At 47.9% G+C, this 22,717-nt stretch overlaps 2 long non-coding RNA genes across 2 annotated transcripts in view; one reads left to right on the forward strand and one right to left on the reverse strand.

Annotated features, from left to right (window-relative positions):
* LOC143844142 (uncharacterized) overlaps positions 1-15,177 on the forward strand; it is a 32,367-nt gene extending 17,190 nt beyond the window's left edge. Inside the window, exon 2 of the long non-coding RNA XR_013233828.1 lies at positions 13,217-15,177. This is a non-coding gene — a long non-coding RNA (uncharacterized LOC143844142). The remainder of the gene's footprint in view (positions 1-13,216) is intronic.
* LOC143844141 (uncharacterized) overlaps positions 1-15,518 on the reverse strand; it is a 48,658-nt gene extending 33,140 nt beyond the window's left edge. Inside the window, exon 1 of the long non-coding RNA XR_013233827.1 lies at positions 15,298-15,518. This is a non-coding gene — a long non-coding RNA (uncharacterized LOC143844141). The remainder of the gene's footprint in view (positions 1-15,297) is intronic.
* Between the last annotated feature and the right edge of the window lie 7,199 nt (positions 15,519-22,717).

Genomic DNA, 22,717 nt, shown 5'->3' on the forward strand with positions numbered 1-22,717 from the left:
TCAGGGGTAGTCAACCTGTGGTCCTCCAGATGTCCATGGACTACAATTCTCATGAGCCCCTGCCAGCGTTTGCTGGCAGGGGCTCATGGGAATTGTAGTCCATGGACATCTGGAGGACCACAAGTTGACTACCCCTGGGCTAGATGATGTGCACCTGGGAGTGCTCAAAGAACTTTCTGGAGAGCTTGTCGAACCTTAGCCCATCATCTTTAGGACCTCTTGGGGAGGTGCCAGAAGACCGGAGGAGACCGAATGTTATCCCAATCTTATCTCATAGCTGCAATCGAAAGGCTTGCCTCCGCGGTAACCATACCAGTCTCCAAGTGAATGACCACATTAGAAACATTTGACAGTAACTGCAGAATGGCACAAGGAAGTTGGCATTTTTTATTTTTGGTATGGTGTGTTTAGGGCAGCAAGCAGATCCGAGGATTGTCTGGTAGCCCGGCAAGGGACGTACAGAGGTGGTTTGCCATTGCTTATCTTCACATGACCCCTAGTGGTCCTTGGAGGAACTACCACCCCAATCCTTGAAGGTCTCCCATCCAAACACAAGCCAGGGGTGGCCTCGCTTAGCTTCCATGCACTGATGGGCTTAGGCTTGGCTGGGCTCTCCAGGTGAAGGCAGGGAGTCAGCCACTACCTAAGAACTGCCACTGTGTAATAGATGAGGGAGGTACTGACCTGGATGGTCCAGGCTAGTCTGATGTTATTGAATTTTGGGAGCCGAGCACAGTCGGGCCTGCTTAGTACTTGGATGAGAGTTTGCCAAGAAATTCCAGTTTGGCTATGCAGAGGCAGGCAATGGCCAACCACTTCTGTTCAGCTTGGACCTTGAAGACCCTCTGGGGCCATTATCAATTGGCTCTGACTTGAGAGCAGATTACAAATGAATGAGTGGCTGGCTTGATGGCTGGATGGATGGATAGTTGATGAGCAAAGGTTGGAGACACACTTTTCTCGGATGCTTTAGGATGCTTAGGGCTGATCCTGCATTGAGCAGGGGGGTGGACTAGATGGCCTGGATGGCCCCTTCCAACTCTATCGGTGCGTTGATCTCCACTCACTCGGAGAAAAAAAATGGCGATCGCTTCGCCGGAAGATCAGAGGAGAGAGCCAGGGGGAGGGACTTTGTAGAAACCACAACAATGGTGACGCACAGAACTTTTTCGCTAGTGTTGCAGATTGGTTGCAGGAGTGTATCACTTTCCGGAGGGTGAATCCACTTTTGGGGATTTCCCTGAAAGCGCTACAAGGAAGCGCTTTTTGCGGATCAGTTTCAGGTGTGTGGCATATTGTCAACGATGTTGTGCATAACGGCAAATGAGTAGCGTTTTCAATTGGCAACCATTGTGCGATTTTGAAGGAGTGCGGAAAGCCCCTATGAGTCTGTGATTCTATGATTCTGTGATTCTATGATGGCAGAAAAGCAAACAAGTGGGTGGGCAGATAGCTCCATGGATAGGTAGATGGAGGACAGAGAGAGATGATGATGATGTTGATGATAGATGGTAGGTAGGTAGATAGGTAGGTAGATAGAAAAGGTTACCTTTGGGGCATGGACCAATGTGCATGTGTGTGTAGGGGGCCTAGTTCTGGAATTAAATTCAGACATCTTCCTAGTTGAATTCTGGTTTAAAATTCAGGAGAGAGAATAATTCCAACATGGTACAGGGACAAAACAGATGGCCTCGACTCCACCCCACTGTTGTCTGATTTTGATATGGACTCACTTCTGCTGTGTGCGGAATAGCCCCTGCCTCCCTGCACCTCAGATTAAAAGGGCCTTTGAAGTGACTGATCAATGGAATGACTTTGGTGAATGCTTTATAGTGCTATATGTTATAATTAGATGTCAGCAGGCATTCTTATATACAAAGGGAAGTCAATGGGTGAATCAACTTTATCCCATTATTTCACAGATCACCTCCCAATCCCTAATCATTGCATGGTCACTGCCCACAATGAAACATGTTAAGGACAAAGGAATCTGAAAATTGCTTTTTTGCTTCTTAAGGACCAAGAATGCAAAATCAATTCTACCAAGGAATAATTTAAGAGTTGGGGGAAAGTCTCTTGTTTTATTCAGTGCTTGTACCTGTGGTTGGGTTACACTTGGTGTTCCATTCCAAAGTCTCTGCTACACAGTTCTATGAACTTTGCCAACAAAAAGAGGCTTAGTGATAGAACCTCTGCTTGGCATGCAGAAGGTCCTGGGTTCAATCCCCGACATCTCCAGTTGAAAGGACCAGGAAGCAGGGAATGTGAAAGACCTCTATCTAAGATGCTAGAGAGCTGCTACCAGGCTGAGAAGTCAGTACTGACATTGATAGATCAATGATTTTGTTCAGTATAAGGCTGTTACATGCACTCATATGATACAGATTTTTAAATCTGACGCTCCCTGCCGCTCTCCCTGCCACTCTGATAGCAGGGGTGGGAATAATAAGTCTTTTAATGGGTATTTTAATGGGGATAGGACTGTTGTGACCCGCCACGAGCCTACGGGAAGTGGCGGGAAATAAATCTAAATAATAATAATAATAATAATAATAATAATAATAATAATAATAATAATAATAAAAACCCAGACAGCACCCAGCAATGTGCCAACAGAACGAAATGGGGAAAAAAAATACCAAGTGATAGCTTATTTAATGTACACAGTTCCTACATATTTCACTATGCAGGCTTAATCAGGGGGGATATGCTCTTCCGCCAGGGCAGCTCTCCCACTAATCCATCGGAGGATCCCCTCCAATATTGAGATCTCTAACATCGAGATCATGGTTAGATCTATTGCACTGGCGCCACCCTCTTCTGAATATTATTCTCCCCACCAGGCTGAACTTGGGGGAAGTTGGGTAAATATGATTAGAATTGTGACCACTGCCGGTTATATGTTATATGTCAGTGGTCCCAAACCCACGGGCCAAGGCCCGGCACCGGGCCGCGGCTCCTTCTTCCCTCCCCCCCCCCCGAAGCGAGAAGCTCACCAGGCCGCGAGCAAATCAGCCGCCAAAGCAGCCGATTAGCTCACGGCCCGGCAAGCTTCTTGTTTCGGGAGGGGAGGGAAGAGAAGCTTGCCGAGCCGCAAGCTAATCGGCCGCTTTAGCTGATGCACTGTTTATTGTTTTTACGTTGCTACCCAATCTTAGACATTGGGGAAGACAAGTTTGGTCTAGTGCTGTAGTGGTAGGTGTTGTGGTTAAAGTGGCAGCTTCTAATCTGGTGAGCCGGGCTTGATTCCCTGCTTCACAGGATGCCTTTTGTGGGGAGAGGAAAGGGAAGGCGACAGGAAGTTGCTTTGAGACTCCTTCGGGTAAAGAGAAACGGTATAAAAGAACCAACTCTTCTTCTTCTCCAGTGATATCAGGGCTCTCTCAGCCTCCCCTCCCTCACAAGGTGTCTGTTGTGGGGAGAGGGAAGGGAAGGGGATTATAAGCCACTTTGAGACTCTTTCAGGTAGGGAAACGCGGCCTATAAGAAGTAATTCTTTTTCTTCTTCTTCAGTAATATCAAGGCTCTCTCATCCTCACCTCCCTCACAGGGTGTCTGTTGTGGGGAGAGGAAGGGGAAAGCGACTGTAAGCCGCTTTGAGACTCCTTTGGGTAGAGAAAAGCGGCATATAAGAACCAACTTCTTCAGTAATATAAAAAACAACTGTTATTATTGTTATTGTTATTATTAAAAGCACAATATCCAAAAAATATACGGAAACAGCTGGAATACAGTATATGGAAACAGCACGCAGCCCCTTCTCCCCACTGTCTGATTGGCAAAATCTTCTTTCCAAAATGATTCCTTTGATGACTCCTGTGTACGTTATCTTCTAACAGTTTGGTTGGAGAACAGGCACACAATTGTCATTGTTACGTTTTGTCTGGTTTCATGTTTCTATTCTATTGTGCGCCGCCGTTATTGGCCATTCTTGTTGGGCTGCACAAAGCCTGAGATGTGTCTTCTCTTCATGAAAGTGGTGTCCTGTGTCTTAACACACAATCGCAATGTTCTGTTTTAAAATGACAGGCATACGTCACAAAGAAATATCGATTTGTTCGCTTTTGCCCTCCAGATGTAAAGTCGTCTGACGGCTTGGCTCGGGGGGATCTCTGATTCTTTCTTGGAGCATTTCAATTCTATTGTTATCATGCTGAATGACAATCAGACACAATGCTGAGTGCCCAAACAACCTCTGTTGAATGAGCCTAATTGGATTAAATCAAGGGGAAGTTCATGCAAATCAAAGACTTCTGGTGTCAGCGGTTGGGAAATTGAGACAAGAACTACAAACCACAGCTAGGAAGAATGTTTATCAATGACTCTAGATGGGGGTCCCCACATGTTGGAGCTTGTGGGCATTTTTGGAATACTGACATAGGGCGGGAGGAGCAATCCCCGAATGGCTGGCATGGGAGGTGGAGCCAATCACAAAATGGCTGCCCCAGGAGGTGGAGCCAACTACACAGAAGAAGCAAGAGGGGCAATAAAAATATACTGGGAAATAGAAATCAGAGGACAACACCAGCCATGTGGTGGCTTCTGCAACTGAGGCAACATTATTATTATTATTATTATTGTTGTTGTTGTTGTTGTTGTTGTTGTTGTTGTTGTTGTTGTTGTTGTAATCTGCCCAGCCAATTGTATCTCTGGTCGCCAGGCATCCTGGAGCCCCGAGGCACCATGTAGGGACTCCTGCCTTAGACATTTGGCTCATCTCTTGCCACTAGGGTTTGCTAACTGTGAATTAGGACATTTGGGGACATTTGGGGAGGAGCCTGGGGAGGGCAGAATTGGTGGGAGGGACCGCAGCAGAGATATGATGCCATAGACTCCACCCTCTAAATCTGCCATTTTCTCCAGCAAAACTGATCTGTGTGGACTGCAGATGAGTTGCAATTCTGGGAGATCTCCAGCCCTAGCTAGGAATGCTGGCTCCCACTGAGAAATGAGAGATCGTCCCAGAGGGTCCCGCAACACACTGGGGCCAATCACTCATCTCCTACAAGCGACTCACTGTTCAGTCCAGGGAATCCCTTGGAATTGCAGCTCCTCTCCAGACTACAGAGCTCAATTCCAGGAGAGGAAATGGCTGCTCTTGAGGGTGAACACGACAGCTTCGGACCCCTCTGAGGTCTCCGCCCTGACCAGGCTCCAGCCTGGATCTGACCACTCTAAGTAGGTGGGAGGACTAACACGGAGGAGGGGGAGACCCACGTTTGCCACCCCATTTCCTTGGAGGAAGGAGAGGAATAACAATCGGGCAGGCAGGCAGGTTCAAATCACTGCCTCCTTCTGGCTTTGATGAAAGGCCATGAAGATGCTGCGTAAAGTGAGAGATAAGGAGACGGCATCCACTGGGGGGGGGGGGGCTCCTTGGTTCCCAGGACACCGCAAGCCTCCGCCGTTATGTACTTCAAGTGATTCATGACGGCAGAAATCAAGCAAACTGCCCATTACGGCTGACAATGGCCAGAATAACTGAATCAAAATATTACATCTCACAAGGCCTCTGATTTCTCACTCGGGAGCTGCCGCAACTCCGAGCAAGCCTCCCAGGCTGCCCCGGCAGACGGATTTGCTTCTCTGCGGCTTGCTGCCTTCGTACCACAGGAGAGCCGGTAATGAGGCATGGAGCTCTTCACCTGAGCTAAAAACAGAACGGCTGGGAGTCAGGCCAGCTCAGCAGCGATCCGGCATCGCTGGCGTCCAAGGCCGGCTTCTTCACGGGCTGCGAGGAAAGGAATCGGCTGCCTTTGGTCCATTTCTGAGGAGGCATCTGTCCGACTGAGATGCTCACCGGGGAGCGGTGGGGATAAGGGATGCAGGAGGAGCACCTTTGCTATCTACATAACAGTTGGCTTCACAAGTCAGGCTGCAGCAATTCCAAGAAGGGTGGATCATAGAATCATCTTTAACCGCTCTGAGCGGAGCGGATTAAATAAAGCAGTAAGGGCCCCGAGGGCGGGTCCTGTCCGGGATGAGGAAGGGTGCCGATAGGGAAAGGAGTCCTCGTTATTCCCCACAAGTGTGGCAAAGACCTACCGACCGACCCAAAAGGATCAGGGAGTGGTGTTCTCTTGGTGTCAGATTTGGTTGAACGGCTGCTGGGTGGCAACGTAGATGGTTTTTGGCAAGCCACTCTAAACCACTGTTGATAGTGCAAAAGAAAACAATTGTTGTTCTTTTTAGGCGCGAAGTCATGTCCGACCCATTGCGACCCCATGGACGATGATCCTCCAGGCCTTCCTGTCCTCTACCATTCCCTGAAGTTCATCTAAGTTTGCTCCGACTGCTTCAGTGACTCCATCCAGCCACCTCATTCTCTGTCGTCCCCTTCTTCTTTTGCCCTCGATCGCTCCCAGCATTAGGCTCTTCTCCAGGGAGTCCTTCCTTCTCATGAGGTGGCCAAAGTATTTGAGTTTCATCTTCAGGATCTGACCTTCTAAAGAGCAGTCAGGGCTGATCTCCTCTAGGACTGACCGGTTTGTTCACCTTGCAGTCCAAGGGACCCGCAAGAGTCTTCTCCAGCAAAAATAGTAGATCGTTTTTGCAAGCGGCTGAGCCATTGTTGATAGTGCGAAAGACAAGATAGAGGTATTTTAAGAAGCAAACACATTCTTTTTTTTAAAAAAGAAACACCCAGGATGATGGGGGCATCAGCCCTCCGCCGCCTCTAGCCCCAAAGCGTGTGCCTACTGGGAACGAACATATGTAACCGAGCCTGTACTTGGCACAAATGAACGTCGTCCCAGGAAAAGTTCACAGAAGCTTGGTGCAACTGTTCCAACTGTGCACGGCAGGCCTGTGTAAATTAACAAGTCCCTGTTTTATCGTTCCTGTAACTCTGCTTTCCACCTAGTTTATACCGTGGAAAATCAGCCAGCGTTTTCGCTGAGGGAAGCCAACACAGGCCCTGCAGCGATCCCCTCAAGAAAGACAGAGAAAAACCCACTTGTGAAGTCGTATTTATTTTTAAACTCTTCTCTCTGTCGATGTGTTACTTTTTCACCCAACGGAGGGATGAGCGAGCACGGAAAACTCAACTAAGTAGAACAGGCAGATCCCTGAAGAGGGGGAGGAATGGGTTTTTCTTTGGGTACGTTAGAGCCAGAGGATTTGGGGTGTGACGAATCCTGCAGGACCTTTGAGCGTTTACACACCTTTTCCTAAAGGAAGGCTTCATGGACCAATTTAATAATGCATTTTCTGTGTTTAAAATATTTCCTTCCTTCCCTCTCTCCCCTTCCTTCCTTCCTTCCTTCCTTCTCTGCCCTTCCTCCCTTTCCTTCCTTCCTTCCTTCCTTCCTCAAAATGCAATAATAACAAACAACAAAAGCAATAGACTAACAGCTTGTTGTGGAAGAGATATAAGAAATGATTAAAAGTGGGGGTCTTTTATACCTCCTCAAAAGGGCATTAAGATAGAGCCAGAGCAATTTCCTTAGGGTCCCCAGATCCAGGGAAAGCAAACTGACCTCAACCAGAGCCAGGGCCCTTTTGGGTCTGGCTCCGGCCTGGTGAGACCCTTCCCCAAGTGAGATCAGAGCCCTGCAGGGCCTCTTGGACCATTCAACAGGGCTTGCAAAAGGAAACTGTTTTGCCAGGCCTAATAACCACTGCTGAGGAAAACTGGCCCCCCTATCCAAGCCCCATTAATCCCATCTCAAAGCAGCTGCCAATCACCTTCCCTTTCCTCTCTCCACAACAGACACCCTGTGAGGGAGGTGAGGCTGAGAGAGCCCTGAGATTACTGAAGAAGAAGAAGAAGAAGAAGAAGAGTTGGTTCTTCTATGCTGCTTTTCCTCTCCCCACAACAGACCCCTGTGGGGTGGGTGAGGCTGAGAGAGCCCTGATATTCCTGCTCGGTCAGAACAGCTTTATCAGTGCTGTGGCGAGCCCATGGTCACCCAGCTGGCTGCATGTGGAGGAGGAGTGGGGAATCAAACCCTGGCTCACCAGATTAGAAGTCAGCGCTCCTGGCTTCAGCTTTTGAATTTCTCATCACTGTTGTTTTAACCCCAGAAGTGGCTCCTTGTCTTTAAAATATTTATAAATCTTCCTTTCTCCCCAATCCATCTCAGGATTCTTCCTGTTTCACACCATTCCCTATTTTCTGGGGCTGATTGTTTCCCCGCAAAACACCCGCTGCTCCTGCTGTTGTTTATGCATCAGTAAAGACGTATTATGCATGTATTCAAACCGCAAAGCTTGCATTGAATATTGGATAGATAAATACTGTGTACCAAAGAAGCCGGGCCTGCAAACCAAACAAGTCTGCAAAATCGAGGGGCCCGAAAGCGGAGAATTGAAATGGTTTCACACAAAAAAAATGTGATTAAGTTTTTAAAAGGAATCAAGAGCAGCAATGCTCGTTTCTTACCAGTTTTAATGTAATGGCCCTCAGTTTGAAGCGGCCCCATCTCGGAATCACACGGAGCTGAAAGAGACCTCCAAGGGCCATCCAGTCCAGCCCCCCACCTTCTCGGGATCTTAAAAAATCACACACTTCTGACAGGTGTTCATCCAAGCTCTTCCTAAATCTCATCCCTGAAGGAGACCCCATCACCCTCCGAGCCAACATATTCCATCTATGAGCAACCCTCACCATTAGAAAATGCATTCTAATATTTAAGTGAAACCTCCTTTCCCGTAATTTGAATCCATTGCTCCTGGGTTCTGATCTCTAAAACTGAAGTGAACAAGTCCCCCTCTTGAGAGCCAGTTTGGTGTAGTGGTTAGGAGTGCGGACTTCTAATCTGGCATGCCGGGTTCGATTCTGCGCTCCCCCACATGCATCCAGCTGGGTGACCTTGGGCTCACCAGGGCACTGATAAAACTGTTCTGACCGAGCAGTGATATCAGGGCTCTCTCAGCCTCCCCTCCCTCACAGGGTGTCTGTTGTGGGGAGAGGAAGGGAAGGCGACTGTAAGCCGCTTTGAGCCTCCTTCGGGTAGGGAAAAGCAGCATATAAGAACCAGCTCTTCTTCTTCTTCAGTAATCTCAGGGCTCTCTCAGCCTCATCTTCCCCACAGGGTGTCTGTTGTGGGGAGAGGAAAGGGAAGGCGACTGTAAGCCGCTTTGAGCCTCCTTCGGGTAGGGAAAAGCAGCATATAAGAACCAGCTCTTCTTCTTCTTCAGTAATCTCAGGGCTCTCTCAGCCTCATCTTCCCCACAGGGTGTCTGTTGTGGGGAGAGGAAAGGGAAGGCGACTGTAAGCCGCTTTGAGCCTCCTTCGGGTAGGGAAAAGCAGCATATAAGAACCAGCTCTTCTTCTTCTTCAGTAATCTCAGGGCTCTCTCAGCCTCATCTTCCCCACAGGGTGTCTGTTGTGGGGAGAGGAAAGGGAAGGCGATTGGAAGCCACTTTGGGACTCCTTCGGGTAGGGAAAAGCGGCATATAAGAACCAACTCTTCTTCTTCTTCTTCTTCTTCAACATGCCTAGCTTTTACATGGATAAACACAGCTGGGCCCATGCACAGGATGGTGGTGAGACCTTTTCATTAGTTCTGCCTCGCTTTTGCTTGATTTTTTAAACACTTTTTCAATTACTTTTCTATCTTGTTGCATAGGTAACGGGCTTTCATTGATTCAGTGATTCACTTTTTGACCCGTTTCCTTTGTTTAATCATTTTCTGTCCCCTTTTGTGTCTAGCCTTGAACACAGGGATCACATTTATTTATCTTTATTTATATATTTTACCACTTATAACCCCGCCCCTCCCAGCCGGCTTCAGACGGCTTCCAGCCAAACATGCATAATAGATAGAATTTTACATATATTATTCAAACTTTAAAACCATCATACCAGTTGTACCAGCTTTATAGCCAAACTGTTTCATTTAAGGGTGTTTGGTTTTCCGAGGGGGAGAGGAAGGAGAAGGCTAGCTGCCTTTGCCTGATGCACCTAAAATGCCATTGAGTCTTGAGAAACCTTAAGGATGTACTAATCTATGGGGGGGTGTAGGTTCGGTCAGAACAGCTTTATCAGTGCTGTGGTGAGCCCAAGGTCACCCAGCTGGCTGCATGTGGGGGAGCGCAGAATCAAACCTGGCATGCCAGATTAGAAGTCCGCACTCCTAACCCCTACACCAAATTGGCTCACCAAATTGCCACAAATTTTAAACATTGTAATAGTATTATGTTTTTCATGATAGTGTTATTGTTTTATTGCTATGTACTGAGACCCCAAGATGGAACATTCTATAAATCATTCTATAAATCAAACAATCTGTTCCACTTAATATTTCTGGTAAGGCCTTGGAGGAGGAGCTGGTCTCATGGCTTAAGTGCCACTCAGAGCTTAACACCCACTTAGGGTGGCTGTCCCGCCCCTGAGTGCCTCCTCCTCCAACCGGCTTGCCTGTCTCTCCAGCAGCAAGCCAATCACCTTCCATCCCCCACCCCTGACCACCCCTCCCTCTTTCAACTTCCCTCTGAGGCTCGGAGGCTGCAGATCCCTGCCACGTGAGAGCTGCCGCTGCCGTTGACTTCCCTTTCCAGGGGCCTCCAGCCCCCGGGCCTTGGGGCTCCCTGGGAGGGTGCCTCATACCTAGATGACCGAGCCACATGGCCACAGTATCAGCTGGTGACACACTGCCATAACAGCTGCCTGCAGCCTTTCCAGGTCCTGGGGGGAGGGAGAGGCCATCCGGAGAATAGCCGACTGCTGCCTTTCCAGGTCCTGGGGAAAGGGGGAGGCTGTCCACAGTTCTTCCACCTGACCCCACCGCAATCTAGCGCCTGTTGTATTCCTGAATGCAATGGGCTTGACCCCTAGTAAATAAATGAATACAAGAAACCCTGAGATACTGATTTCTCCCATTTTGAATGCTACTCAGGTTTCCAAATTTTTTATCATTCGGCCTGGGCTGTCTTCCCGCAAGGAATGTGCTTTCACCTATTTCTGTTCCAAATATATATCCAAATAAAGGTCTTATTGGTGTGTTTCAAAGATACTCAGGTATTTAGAGCAGTATTTAGTTTTCCTGGAATGCTGGTGATCAGGACTTGAAAAAGATCCAGGAAGATTTGAGGCTGGCATTTTAGAGCTCCGACACACCTGTGGTATTTTGTTTTTGTTGTGTGTTGTTTTTAGTTTTAGAGGATTCCTGAGCAGCAGGGGAGAGATGGAGGGAAATATTTCAGGAAATAGACTCAGACATTAAGGGGTTTATTAGAACTGCTTTCCATGGTTCTCTGATCATGGACACAGAGAAGAAAGCTGGGGGTTCTACACCTCACATTTTACTACTCAAATATGTTTTTAAACAGAGGCTGGAGAGCCATCTGACGAAGAGGCTGATTCTGTGAAGGCAAAGGGGTGGCAGGTGACAGTGGATGAGCGATTGGTCCTGAATAGTGCAGGGGGTTGGACTAGATGACCCATGAGGTCCCTTCCAACTCTATGATATGTGCCAAAGTGGCTTACAAACACCTTTCTCCAGATTAGAGTCCCCTGTTCTAGAACCACTCTGGCTCTTTTAAATATCCTGCATAGTGCAGGGGGTTGGACTAGATGACCCATGAGGTCCCTTCCAACGCTATGATTCTATGATTCTAAGAACCAAAAGGCTAAAGAAATTGCAGTTGGAGGGCTTAATGATTCAGAATCTGTGCACAGAACATTAAACAGTTACACAAGAAAGACTTGCATTGATGGCAAAATGATTAAAAACAGCTCATAGTCCCAAAGAATAGCCTCAGATCTGAAGAAAAGTATACAAAAGTTATACAATAATGTCAAACATGGACCATATGTGAAACACAAAAGCCATGCTAGCTAAATGCAACCCTTGTCATACATGTTTTGGCCAGACCATATGTGAAACACATATAGTTTGTCCAAAACATATATGATAAGGGTTGCATTTAGCTAGCATGGTGCATTGAGTGTCCAGCAAGTCATGCATGATTCAGAGGACAACGGTGGTAATCATTCAAAACAGCTTTGTGGGTCCTGAAGGCTTTGACTGATCCTTCAGATGTGTTCTGCTGCCTGTAAAACACAGGTGAACATGTGAGCAAATCATCTGGCAAACCCCTTAAAAACACAGAGGTTTATTTTAGCATAAGGGTAAGTCTACCAAGGTGGCTGAGGGGAACCTCCACTAAGCCTCTGAACCCCAGAACCAGAAGGCAACATCAGGCAAAGGCCTCAGCTTCTCTGCCCTGTTGTTGACCCTCCAGAGGAACTGGCTGGCCACTGTCTGAGACAGGATGCTGGACTAGATAGACACCTGGTCTGATCCAGCAGGAGTCTCCTGATGTTCTTGTGAAAGCCTCCGAGCCTTTGGTGTTGGCCCTCTGGAGGCATTGGTTGGCCACTGTCTGAGACAGGATGCTGGACTAGATAGACACCTGGTCTGATCCAGCAGGAGTCTCCTGATGTTCTTGTGAAGGCCTCAGCCTGTCTGCCTTTCTGTTGACCCTCCAAAGGAACTGGTTACTCTCTGTGTGAGATAGGAGGCTGGACTAGATGCACCCTCTCTGGTCTGACCCAGCTCTTCTAATCTTCTTGTGTTTCTGTGATTCAAAGCCTACCATTCTCTGGCTCCCCCGAACCCACACTCCCCATAGATTAGTACATCCTTCAGGTTTCTCAAGACTCAATGGCATTTTAGCTGCATCAGGCAAAGACAGCTAGCCCCCAGAATCTGTGCACATTGACATGGTTTTCCGTTTAAAAATTTTTTTGCATGTGTATATTGACTTTCTGCTAAAAGTATGAGGAAAGTCAATACGTACATGCAAAAAAAAAAAAAAGAAAGAAATCCCCCCACAGTCCTTCACTCCTTGATGCTTTGTAATCTCAGAATGCAAATTCTGAACATTCAGGGAGGACTGAGGAATAAGCAGTTTGCGTTGGCACAGGGAGTAGCCAAATAGGTCAGCGTGAGAAATGTTCATGTGCAAAAGGCTCCTTTCTGCACTTGTGGCTGACACTGTAAATGCCTTTCTTTTGTGTCCATAAACTTTGTATATCTTTAGTATCTAATTAAAAAAACACACCAAAAAAAACCCTCTTAGCTTTCCTGGAGAAGGGGAGTAATTGATGTCCTTTAGTTGGAAAAACGGGAACAGGGGATGAGATCTTTGCTTTGCTAACAGTGCCCCCAAGAGGACAGCAGGGGAAGAGCAACAGAATGACTTGATTGTACAAGCTTTGATGTTGGCAAAATTCTGCATGTGTTCTAATAGCCTCTTTTCTCCCCAGGTCTGTGCAGCTGGATTCAGGACTGGCGGGAGAGAAGATCGTGATTTTTATTGAGTGTGCGGCTGCTAAGTGCCATCAAGTAGCTGACGACTTATAGCGACCCAGTGAAATAATGACTGCCAAAACGTCATATTCTTAACCACCTTACTCGGGTCTTGCAAACAGAAAGCTGTCCTCCATTGCAGGGTTTCTCCACTTTTTTACCATTGAGAAACCCCTGAAAGATTCTTCAGGCTTTGAGAAACCCCAGAAGCGATGCGATCCTTCAGGATATGGTTGGGAAGCATAGTTGTGTCCATGTTCCTTCCCTCTTGACCCTCCTCTAGGCCCATCACTGGCCATTTTGGGAGGGTGGGTCAATAGGAGCAAGAATGGCCATGTTGCCCATAAAACACATTTTTTAAAATATAATAATTACTCAACTCCCACACATTAAGGAAACCCTTCCAGTGCCATCAGGAAACTCTAGAGCAGCTGTCCCCAACCCTCAGTCCGCAGACCGGGACCAGTCCGTGGATCAGTTGGTACCGGGCTGCAGCTCCTCCTCATCCTCCTCCCCGGCTGCTGCCTCAGGGGCTGCCCTGCCATTCTGCTGCCGGCTCACCTTTGGTGCTCTCCAGCAGCCGCCATGGCTGGGGCTCCCCCTTGGCTTGGCACTGCACAGCTGCTGCTGACAGCGCCCCCCAGCAGGCGGCAGGAAGTCAGGGGTGCCGGCGGGAAAGCCAGGGTCTTCCCCTGATAAAACAATCAAAGCAGCCCCGTTGGATCAGTTGCCCATCTAGTCCAGCCTCCTGCCTCACACAGTGGCCAATCAGTTCCCCAGATGGAGGAGAATAGCTAAATCGGAGGCCAGGGGCTTCTCAGAAATCAGCAAGATGGCCGGGGTAGCAGCTTTTGAGAGACAAATCTCTCTTGGTCAGGTAATTGGAGCTTCGACTACCAACAGGGCAGAGAGATTGAGGCCTTCCTCTGATGAGAACATAAGAACCCTGTTGGATCAGACCAGGGAGGGTCCACCTAGTCCACCCACACATCTCATACAGGGGCCAACCAGTTCCTCTGGAGCAGGGGTAGTCAACCTGTGGTCCTCCAGATGTCCATGGACTTCAATCCCCATAAGCCCCTGCCAGCATTTGCTGGCAGGGGCTCATGGGAATTGTAGTCCATGAACATCTGGAGGACCACAGGTTGACTACCCCTGCTCTGGAGGACCAACAACAGGGCAGAGAGGCCGAGGACTTTCCCTGATAAGACTCTCAAAAGAGCCCTGATGGGTCAGACCAGGGAGGGTCCATCCAGTCCAGCCTCCCATCTCACAAAGGGGCCAACCAGTTCCTCTGCAGGGCCACCCACAGGACACAGAGTCTGAGGCGTTCCCTGATGTTGTCTCCTAGCCCTGGGATTCTGCCTCTCAAAGTGGAGGGTCCCCTCAGTCACCGTGGCTAGTGGCTACTGAAAGATGTATCCTCCATGAATCTATCTAATCTATCCCTCCCTGCCCCAAACCCTGCCCACTTTAGGCTTCACCTCCAACATCTCCAGGTATTTCCCAGCCAAGAGCTGGTAACCCTACCATCAGCTTAATTGGATGCCCTTGAGTTTGGGGAAAGCAGGGGGCAGATTTCTCATTTTAGGTTCTTGTTGTTGTTGTTATGTGCCAAGTCGTGTCCGAACCATCACGACCCCATGGACAATGATCCTCCAGGCCTTCCTGTCCTAGTCCTACTTTAGCATGAGTTATCTGGATCGTGGTCATCAGCAACACATCTTTTCACTTCCCAAATTAGCCCTGTAGAAACCACACAAAAAGAGGCTATACAGGCCTTGTTATCCCCCACACACATACACAACTCAGCACCACATTGTCACCGATTGATAGGCAAGAGGGGTAGCTAACCTTCAAGGCTGTGTTTAAAAAAAAAAAAAAAAAAACAGGCATTGGCGAATTTTCAAAGGTTGCTCACTGTGAGCCAGATTTGTTGCATTTCAACAGCTCGGAGAAAGTCACCCCAAATTAATTCAAGCCCTGCACAGTCGGAGTTGTGGTCTCGACCCAGCGCTTCGCAGAGATCAATACTTACCACCTCTCGGGCTGCAGAGAATCATTTCAGAATTACTCGCTGCTGAGAAAGGTCTCCGAAGGCCTCTCTTTCAGTGACACGAAGTCTGATGCTGCTGTCCGGCCGTTCTTAATGGCACGTCTGGGACCTGTTCTGCGTTCGCCTGGCAGGAGGGCTTTGCGGAGGAGAAGTAGCTGAGAGCTCCTCGGAGGCTTCCCCTGCCTCCCGGTCCCTGAGGCAGGTTCCCGAGAAATCAGTGGAGTTAAAAAGCTTCTCAGAATAGAGCACGGGGGGGGGGGGGGGGCAAACTGTGGCTCTCCAGATGTCCAAGGACTACAATTCCCATGAACCCCTCTGGTTGGCCGCCCTTGAAATAGAGGAGGTCACCAAAAGAGCTTTCTCGGCATTTGAGTTGGCAGATGGCAGAGCCAAAAGCAAGCAGCAAAAGATGGAAAGGGCTACCCCAGAGAGAATGTGTGTGTCTTTTATTGTTCAGGGCACATTGTGTTGGAACACAGAAGATCTGTAGTATGCATGATTCAGAAGCATGTGCAGAATGTCCTGCAGGGGGCATCATAAAAGATGAGTATTTAGCATAGTGGGAAAAGGAACTTTCTGGTGTGTGTGTGTGTGTGTGTTTTTAAATAATCTCTTCCAGTGTCCTGCTGAACAATATTAGACTCCAATAGCACCTTTAAGACCAACAAAGATTTATTCAAGGCGTGAGCTTTCGAATGCAGGCACTCTTCCTCAGACTAAATGAACAACCATCATAACTGTGGAGATATAAGGCAAAAGCAAATTATGGCAAATTAGTAAACGGTGTCACTATATCCAAATTCAGCCATGTGATGCCATGTGATAATTCTTTGCTAAAACAGCCAATCAGTCCCCTTGAGTTCAGTTGTAGTTCACAAAAACATTGGAGAAATAAAACTGTCCATGTTAGTCATTCATGGCAGACACTTTCCCAGTTGTTGCTGGCCTCATCCCTCTCCACCCAAGTGTGAAAAAATCCTTGCAAGTGACAAGCTATATTAGCAACTATCTTGTCCTGAGACCAGAGAGCTAAATTCAAAATCACATTACATATTACAAACATCACATTACAGTCGCATTGGCCCAAATAAAATAAATTTAAAAGAAGAGGATTGTAAGGAATGTGGCTATAAGAGGCTAACAAGGTTAACATGCATAGTGAGATTTAGAAAACCTATGTCCTTATTGAGTCCAGGGTATGCCATTGTTTTGAGTGTTGTAATAACTGATTGGCACAGCACACACACACACACACAGCTTGTATCCAGAACAAACAGAACAAACAACCAGAATTGCTGGTTCTCCCATTCTTCTTTTAATGCAAAATTTGTTTCTCTGCTTAATGTAAGCCATTTTATTATTTTAAGCAGCTTGGTGCTGCTCTGTCATGCATATTTAAACTCTGGCAGCACATTGGACCATATTTGCTTCCTAATTGTTGTTTTAATTGGCCTCAGTCCCTGGAGCCATGTGTAGATGGGCCAGTCTAGTTTTCTAACTCCAGGTTCAGAAATACCTGGAAATGGGGGAGGAGTGGAAGAGGGGGGGGGCTTAGGGAGGGGAGGGGGGGCTTTGGGAAGGGATATTGCCATGCAGTCCACCTAGCTAAGCTGCCATTTTCTTTAGAGGGGAATAGGATAGACTAGTGCCTCATCCATAATAAGTGGCTCAATATCGTAATCCCTAATAATCTCAAAAATTGGCGTACAAGCAGAACGCGATATTATCAGTCAATCTTCTTCAAGCCCTAAGGACCGATTCTATTGAAATTAGGCCTGTTCAAAAAAATTTCCTTAGACTTTGAGGCACGAGAGAGAGTCTACTATGAAAGCAGAAGTTAAATTTACAATGAGAAATAGTTATAAATATATACGTAGAACTAGAAGTTTTATTTTAACAGTTTACATCCTATCTTGTCTTCTTCTTGATACTAGGCATAGGTTGGATGGTTTTTCCACGTTATGGCATGACGGTGTTTTTGTGTAAAACTTAATGTGGATTTGTAGAGAAAATAAGATGCCTAATGGAACGAGTAGTAGGTACATGTGGGTGGCCATGTTGGTCTGAAGCAGCAGAAAAAACTGGCAGTCTTCAAGCAAAGGTTGGATACACACTTTTCTTGGATGCTTTAGGATGCTTAGGGCTAATCCTGCATTCAGCAGGGGGTTGGACTAGATGGCCTGCATGGCCCCTTCCAACTCTATGATCCTATGATTCTATGATTAGTGAAGACTCGAATGGGGAAAACTCCTTTAGGATGCTTTAGGATGCTTAGGGCTGATCCTGCGTTGAGCAGGGGGCTGGACTAGATGGCTTGTGTGGCCTTCCAACTCTGTGATTCTATGATTCTATGATTCTAATAGTAATAATGGAAGTATTAATACAGTGGTAATATGGCACTAAAGCTTTGTTGAATATCAAATACTGTTAAGATTTAGATGAGGAGGGAGGGGGAATTAAGAATTGGAGGAGGGGGAAGGGAGAATTTTGATGCTTACCTCTGGCCTTTATTTTCACATTACACAATATATAATGGTTTTTAAAATTGCTATGTATAACCTCCAGTTTTATTGGTATAGTGATTAGAGTGGCGGCTTCTAATCTGGCAAGCCAGGTTTGATTCCCCACTCCTCCACAGGCAGCCCGCTGGGTGACCTTGGACTAGTCACAGCCCTAATAGTGCTGTTCTCCTACAGCAGTCCTGTCAGAGCTCCCTCTGCCCCACCCACCTCACAGGGTGTCTGTTGTGGGGAGAGGAAAGGGAAGGCGACTGTAAGCCGCTTTGAGCCTCCTTCGAGTAGAGAAAAGTGACATATAAGAACCAACTCTTCCTCAGTAATCTCAGGGCTCTCTCAGCCTCCCCTCCCTCACAGGGTGTCTGTTGTGGGGAGAGGAAAGGGAAGGTGACTGTAAGCCACCTTCAGCCTCCTTTGGGTAGAGAAAAGCGACATATAAGAACCAACTCTTCTTCTTCTTCAGTAATCTCAGGGCTCTCTCTGCCTCACCCACCCCACATGGTGTCTGTTGTGGGGAGAGAAAGGGAAGGCGACTGTAAGCCCCTTTGAAACTCCTTCTGGTACAGAAAGGCAGGGTATAAAACCCAACTCTTCTTCTTTTCTGCTTACCCCTTTTTAAAAATAAAATAAAATGTATGTTAATATCATGGAGGGTAGAAATATTTTCTCTTGCAAACTGATGCATAAATGGACTCCGGGGAATGGTAGAGGACAGGAAGGCCTGGAGGAACATTGTCCATGGGGTCGCGATGGGTCGGACACGACTTCGCACCTAACAACAACAAAGGGGGTAAAGACTTTGCAAATGGAATACCAGAGGACAGGGGTGAACAAACCTGATGAGATTCACATCATCAATCTCCAAATGATCAAGTCACTTCCAGGGGATATCAGAAGTGACATCATCATGTTACCAGTGACATCACATCGTCCCAGCAAGGGCCCCAACCCAGGTCAGGCTCCCACCTGTGTCCACTCTCAGGTGGCAACCATTTTTGAGAAGCCCATCCCCCTCCCCCAATTCCCCACAGCATTGTGGCACATTTTTGCTCCTCCCAGAGAGTCCCTGGCTTTTCTCTAGTCTTTCGCAAACTAGCTTTTCTGTGAAATTCGGGGGAAGCCTGGATCTGTGGCACCCCGGACAGCAAAAACTGGCTGCCATTTTCCCATCCCTTTCATGCCCATTTCTTCCCCCTGCCAATTTTTTGTTTCCATTGGTAATGTGACTATTGTTATGTCAAAGGAGAATATTGGGGGGGGGGGAGTTTATAAAACCATGTATGGGGTGGAGAGTGTTGACAAAAGTTTGACCTCAGGGGTGTGCAATGAAGCTGATGGTCAGTAGGTTTAAGATGGATGAAAGGAAATCCTACATTACACGGAGAGCGATGGAAATGTGGACTTCACAGCCAGAGGATGTGGTGATGGCCACAGGAGTAAACAGCTTTAAAGGGGGGTTAGACAGATTCATGGAGGGTAAGTCTTTGTCATGAACCTGGAATGCGATTCTGCTGAACAACAACCAAGAGAGCTGAGCATTTCTTAGAAAGAGATACATGGCGGTCTGCATCGTTACTGAGAGGAACCTCCAAATTCAAGGCCATGGCCAGTCTGAGTCAATGATGAGTCAATCAATGGCCAAACATCTGATTCACCATAAAGCACCTTCAAGTGTCCAGTACTTTTTAGGGGAGTGGTTGGGGCTTAGTGCTAGAGCCCCTGCTTGGCATGCAGAAGTTCCCAGGTTCCAATACCCGACATCTCCAGTTAAAAGAGACCAGCCAGGGGGTGACGTGAAATACTGGAGACCCTGGAGGGAGAATTTCTGTTTGAGTAGGCAATATTGACCTAGAAGGACTACGGTCTCTTTCAGATATCAGGAAAAAGTTTTTCACAGTCAGAGTAGTTCAGCAGTGGAATAGGCTGCCTAAGAAGGTGGTGAGCTCCCCCTCACTGGCAGTCTTCAAGCAAAGGTTGGATACACACTTTTCTTGGATGCTTTAGGATGCTTAGGGCTGATCCTGCGTTGAGCAGGGGGTTGGACTAGATGGCCTGTATGGCCCCTTCCAACTCTATGATTCTTCTATGATTCTAGCATAAGGTCGCTCCCTTTGTATTCATGTGGAACCTCAATGTGCAGGGGCAGTGTATCTCTGATGATCAGGTCCTGGGGGTGAGCAGACAGCCTTTGTCCCATTTATTCCTAACCACGATTTCTTCAGGATCAGGCCTTGGGCGCGTCCGACACAGCCATTTTTTTCTGTTCCCCAGGAGTCTGCCTTCATTCTTCTTCGCCGTCCTTGTTCCTGTGTTTCCAGTCCATCGTTTGCTGGATTCCAGGCACAAGGCGACCTCTCGTGAAGCCAGGATCACAGGAAACGGCTCAGTTGTCACCTTGTGTGCTTGTCAACAAGCCTCATTGATTTTAGCCAGGATTATGTCCAAGGCTGCAGGTGCCTAGATTTGGAGTCAGAACCGCCGTTGTTGTTCTTCACTCCCTTTCTGCTATCTGCCTGGCGGAGTTGGGGCCCTGCCACGACCCCCACCTGCCACGGCGATTAGACCTGTGATTGGAGAGCTGCCACGGCCCAGCATGCTTTGCGGGAGAGCAGCAGAAGGCATGTCTTCCCCGTCAGGAGTTTGGATTGCTCGCGGGGTTCTCGGCGGGGAGATCTGGATCTGTGTACGAGGCATTCGGCCGGCAAAGGTAATCGTGGCGCATTCCTCGTGAAGCCGGGGATGCGCTTTTGGCAGGTCTCATTTATCACAGCTGCCGGAGAAGCCAGCCCGGCTTTGAAGGACGACAAAGATGATGATCCATTGAGGATTGCTATCAGTGCTTCAGACGCGACCGTGCTTACAGATTGCTCTGCGGGCGAGGAAAGTCTTAGAGATAGCAAAGCACCTGGTGCCGAATGCCGTGCCTTCCTCACTGCAGGGGGGGGGGTGACCTTTGAACCCACAGCTGGATTCCTAAAATGAAAGAGGGTGGAAATGAAGCCGAAACAAATCATATCTCCTCCTACTATATAAGTAAGGGCCAACAAGTGGCAACTGACCTACAGTGACCCTGGCAAGGGATGTTCAAGGGAAGTGATTTCACACATTGTTCTCCCTGCTTCCATTGGAAGGAATATGCAATATATGCAGTGTGCATGATTCAACAGCGTAAATAGACTATCCTGCAGGGGGCATCAGGGAAAATGTGTATTTAGCATAGTTAGAATAGGAACTTCCAGGCATTTTACAAATAATCTCCACCTGTTGGCTTAATGGGAGACTTCCTGCTCCTCTGAGCACATTTCCTCCTTGCTTCCCTCCAGAACAACAACAACAACAAAAAAACACTGAACAGAACAGTTAGACAGTTAGTTAGGTCTCTGTTCTTTCTATGCATATTTGTTTCTCTTATCAATAAAACCATTTTATTATCTCGGGCCACTCGGTCCTCCACACCTTGGCATATCCAAACTCTTCCAACACCACTTTCTCCTTACAATACCCCTGTCAGGCAGGTTAGACTGGGAGACGTTGCCTTAAGTTCCCCCAGTGTGCTTCAGGACCGGACAAACACTTGAACACGGGTCTACTCAAACCACAGCACCACATTGACTCTGTGGGGCAGAATGAGTCACCGTAACCTGCAGACTAATCCTCAGTCGTTTCCCTCCAAAATTTACCCTTCTGCCAGACCTACAGACAGGTTCCTGACTCTGACACTAGCCGCTGCTACAGTTTTCTCCCCTTCCAGAACTTCTGTTTTGTCTGTATTCCGGTTATCCCCTTTATCTCTGAAGACACTGGCCTCCCTCAGTCAGTTTGCAGTTTTAATCCTCATCAGACTAACAGTTCTCTCGAAATGGTACTAATAAATCTACCGACAAGGATTCTCGACCCTTATGTGGAACATCCGGCTGCTTATGTGGAACATCCACATAAGGGGTGAGAATACTCGTTCCCTGCCCCCTCTCACCCACACACCCTCTCCTTACCTGCTGGCAGGTCGAGCTGGGCTGCCCCTGCCCCTGCCCCTGCCCCTGCCCCTGCCCCTGCCCCTGCCCCTGCCCCTGCCCCTGCCCCTGCCCCTGCCCCTGCCCCTGCCCCTGCCCCTGCCCCTGCCCCTGCCCCTGCCCCTGCCCCTGCCCCTGCCCCTGCCCCTGCCAGTCTCCCGAGGCTGCCCCTGCTCTCCAGAGGGCGGAAGCAACCTTGGAAGACTGGCAGCAGCAATGCCAGAGCACTGAATGTGCCTCAGTGCTCTTCTGCCTGGCATGGTCCCTGAGGATGGGACTATGGATTTCATGTCCGTAGACTTCCGTTGCGGGGACTGCACCAGTAGATGTTTCTCATCAAAAATATCCTGTTGTCACCTGTTTTGTTCCCTTTGCAAATCTAAACATGGCCAATAGGTCTCGGCCCAAAGGCCAATAAGGTCTTGTTTGGCCATGTCTGTTTCATATTCTCCCCCCTGCTTTGTCAGACCTAACCCTTTGTCCAAGAGGCCCAAATAAGCATTGATATATTCATTGATTTATTTGCAAAATATATACATTGCTTTCTGCACCCCTTTCTGCACCCCTCAGGGTCACTAGTGCTACTAACAAACTATACAGGCTTATCATGAAAGAGGGTCTATAATACCATGAAAACCAAACAAAAAACATCATTGGACAAATGCATACCAAGCTAAATTATACATAAGGTAAAGGTAAAGGCATCCTCTGTGCAAGCACCGAGTCATGTCTGACCCTTGGGGTGACGCCCTCCAGCGTTTTCATGGCAGACTCAATACAGGGTGGTTTGCCAGTGCCTTCCCCAGTCATTACCGTTTACCCCCCAGCAAGCTGGGTACTCATTTTACCGACCTTGGAAGGATGGAAGGCTGAGTC

This window comes from Paroedura picta, chromosome 9, assembly GCF_049243985.1.
Source record: "Paroedura picta isolate Pp20150507F chromosome 9, Ppicta_v3.0, whole genome shotgun sequence".
NCBI lineage: Eukaryota > Metazoa > Chordata > Lepidosauria > Squamata > Gekkonidae > Paroedura > Paroedura picta.